The sequence below is a fragment of the Benincasa hispida genome, chromosome 9, assembly GCF_009727055.1.
Source record: "Benincasa hispida cultivar B227 chromosome 9, ASM972705v1, whole genome shotgun sequence".
NCBI lineage: Eukaryota > Viridiplantae > Streptophyta > Magnoliopsida > Cucurbitales > Cucurbitaceae > Benincasa > Benincasa hispida.
In genome coordinates, this window is record NC_052357.1 from 70,125,066 (window position 1) to 70,129,407 (window position 4,342).

Here is a 4,342-nt window from a genome sequence, read left to right on the forward strand (position 1 = left end):
TTCCACAAGTTAGAGCAAAAAAGATTAACAATCATAAAACTACTAAATAATAAAGAGAAGGAAAAAGGAACCCACATAAAAAAAATATATTAGTTTGTCCCAAACTTGGGACTACGTCCAGTCTTCTGCAATTGTAGGTTCTACTATGATGAAGATTGTAGAATAGATCAAAACTCACCCCAAATAGTCCAACCTGTACTATTTGATTCCCTATACCACAATAAAAGAGAAGGTATCTTGTAGGTATCTTGGAATTAACAATAAAAGAGAAGCATACTAAAACCAAAAAATACACTGTGTATTTTATTTTCTTCACTATTGTCTGCCACTCCGCACGAAAGGTCAAATTTTACTTCTCGTTTTTTCTTTTGCCGACAACACCACTTCATGAAAAAACAACATTGAACAATATATATAAGTGTTGCAAAATTAAAACCTATAGCCACAATGGACCTAAGCCCAAATACAAAGAAAGCTCTAGTAAATTAATTTCATGCATTGATGTGAGATAATTCCTTCAATTTTGCCTTATTCCATCAATTTGACTTTGGTCTATATATATATATATTAATCTCCATCAAGTATGTACTTCCATGGAGTCTTGTCTCCACAATCCTAACATTCTCCCATTTGGAGATATCTATTTTACAATGATGTTTTAGTAAGATAGGGTAAAAGCCACCGTATGATGATAAGGTACCCCTTCACTGAAATGAGACCATCTCAACCAATATACAGAACAACTCCTTGTTCTTGTAAATATTAGTCACCATTGTTCAATCCATAGATCGTTAACTAACTTAATATTTTCTTGTAAGTGTTACCTCTCATTTTAGATTCTAGAGTTTTACCCCATTGAGCCAACTGTAGGAAAAAAATCAATTGGGGCAAAAACTAAAGCAACCCTATCCATTTATGAAATTTGAGTAAAGAGTCATGCAAATTCCATCAGTAGGGGGACATAAGAAAAGGTGGCTCGAGGCCGAACAGAAAAATTTACTACAAACTAATGAGAGAGACTGTGTGATTTGTTGACACAAGTCCCGCTCCCACTTACTATAAATACTCTCTCCATTCACCTTGGTATTGACATATACAAACACCACCCGTAGGGGGACACAAGCAAAGGTGCCTCGAGACTGAGTATAGGTCTCACGATGTGAACTATGAAGGAGAAACGTGAAAAGAAAAAATGAAGTATCATATACCCAACTTTCCTCCCACTGAGTGTTTTACCTAGGGTTAATTTAACTTAGAAAAATACAGCTATTTATTTTACTAAGTGATTGTTTAAATTTACCCAAAAGTCACACTTACTTTTGATAGTTAAACAATTTTGATTAATGTTCATTAAAAATTTTAACAAACTTTAGTCAACAATTACATGCTTGTAGCAAATCTACCTAATTTACCTTCTAGGTCAGTTTCCAGATAGGGGTATTTTATTTTCGTCAACTTAAATACCCCAACCTAGACAGAACTAGGAAAATTGACAAAAATGACCTATTTGGAGTTTGATTTTTCATTTTTTACCTATTTTTGAAAAACAATTTTTTTTTACTCCCTTCATGGTGAATGATGTAATCATAGAAAATATTGGTTGTACAATTACTCTTATGCCCCTTATTAAATTCTCACTTTCAAGTTCAAAAACCAACCTACCAAATTAATTCACAAAAAATTCTCCACCTCAAAAATGTATTCACAAAAAACGGTTTTATCCAAAATTAATTGACAAATTTTTTTTCACATTCCAACATAAAAAATTCTCCACCAAATTTATTTGTTTACAATCCCATAAAAAGTTCTCTTCACCAAAGTCTTTCGTTAAGTCTAAAACTTGTATTTCACGAAGTTGTAATTTTGTACACTCCGTAAGAAAGTATATATTTCATTTTGTATGTACTCAATAGTTCGATAATTTCTGAAAAAATTGACAAAAATAAATGACCTTTTTGGAGTTTGATTTATGCTTGCTTTGTTGATTGTTTTTTTTAATAATGCTCTGCATTTGATATTTATATTAAAAAAATGAAAAAATAGTAATTTTTTTTAAGATACCCGGTCGGGCTTCACCGAATATTCACCGAAGCTTACCATTTTGAGGTTCAGTTGCTAAGCGATCGTTTAGTTCCAGACGTTACACGATGTGAAGAAAAGTTAGACAATGTATAGCAATGAGCATTGGTCGTTGTGATGTTGAATGCTAAACGATCGTGTACCTGCAGGAGCTAAGCGATGCGTTTAAATGCTATACGATAGTACTACACGATCGTTTAGCTACGATGCGGACTAAGCGATGCGATGAAGTGCTACATGATAGCGCTAAGTGATCGTTTAGATGCAGAGCTAAGCAATCGTGGCATGGGAACTAAACGATACGTTGCATTTGCTAAATGATGTCACTATACAATTGTTTAGCTACGACACGCGCTAAGCGATACGATGAAGTGCTATACGATAGTGCTGAGCGATCGTTTAGATGCAGAGCTAAGCGATCATGGCGTGGGAACTAAACGATACGTTTGATTTGTTAAACAATGGCACTACCCGATCGTTTAGCTATAATGCGCGCTAAACGATGCGATGAAGTGTTACGCGATAGCGCTGAGCAATAGTTTAGATGCAGAGCTAAGCGATCGTATAAATGAATTACTAAGCAACGTGATAATGTTCTATACGATGGAGCTAAGCGGCTGGTTTTCTCAAGGTCCATCTGGTTCAGCCTCAAAGGGTTTTTCGAGCGGTTTATACCCCTTATTAAATTCTCACTTTCAATTTCAACCACCAACCTACTAAATTAATTCATATTCTCCACCTAAAATTAATTTAACCAAAAACTTTTCTCACCAAAAATTCAAAAATTCTCCATCAAATTTTTCTTTACGACCCTATAAAAAGTTCTCTTCATCAATTTGTTTCTAGAACAAAATTCGCCAATCCAAAACTTGTATTTCACGATGCTGTAATTTTGTACACTCCGTCATAAGAAGGTATGTATTTCGTTTTTGTATGTATTCTTAATAGTTCACTAATTACTGAGGAAATTGACAATGCCCTGTATTTGATATTTATTTATAAATTTTTTTACTTTGAGTTATGGTTGCTTTGTTAATTGTATGTATTTTTTTTATTATTAATAATGCCTTGCATTTGATATTTATTTATAAATTTATAAAAACAAACATAAAAAAATATGTTATTTTTTTATACCTGGTCGGGCTTTACCGGGTAGGAAGCAAAAGAGTTTAAATTACCCGGCCAGGCTTCACGGGAGCAAAATAAATGTTTGAATAAGTTAGATTCCCGGTCATGCTTCATCAGGTTACCCAACCGGGCTTCACCGGGTCGATCAGGTGCAAACAAAAGAACATGATTCTGTTTTTTGGCCCGGTGGTGGACCCGGCCGGGTGGACCACCGGGCCAAAAAACATAATCATGTTTTTTTTTAATTTTTTAATTTTGATTTTGATTTAATTGCATTAGATTAATACATTTTTATATAAAATGTGAGAAAATGCCTCGTGTTTGGATTTCTTTCGGTGGCATTTGGAATGAAAGAGAAAATGATTACAATGGAGAAAAGTTGCGGGGGTTTGACATTGAGTTGGGCATGACCTATAATGAATTCCTCACCGAAGTTTATAGGATAAGTGATATAATATCGGATGAGTATAATCTTGTTATAAGATATATACTTCAATTGAGATCCAAAGCCCCTGCATTTGTAATTCATAATGATAAAGATCTACACACATTCCTTACATGGGAAGAGGTCTCAGTAATACCTCTTTACATATCCATGCTTCCAAAGGGATCAACAAATTAAGGATTTCATCCAAATAATTCATCCGACGAACTTAAGAAATCCCTTCAACATCTAGGCCAGTACGGTGGAAGATGAAGTCGACAACATTATACAAAATTATATGCAAAGTTGAAGAATGCAAATGGAGACTTCGAGCCGTTAAATTTAAAAATTGTGAAATATTTAAGATCTATAAGTATGACAATGTCTACACATGTAGAAATGAAATATTGACTAACGATCATAGACAAGCTTCTAGTTGGGTTCTCGGACATTTAATTTCATCGAAGTTTGAAGATGTTAGTCATTCATATACACCGAAAGACATTGTCAAGGATATAAAACAAGAGTATGGTGTGAGTTTAAGTTATGAAAAGACATGGAGGGCAAGGGAAGACGCTTTAGTGCTTGTTTGGGGGTCACCAGAAGAATCGTACAAGGAGTTACCTAAATTTGGTGAAGGCTTACAAATTGAAAATCCTGGTTCAACCTTTAAATACGATCCGCAAGAAGATAAATATTTCAATCACGTCT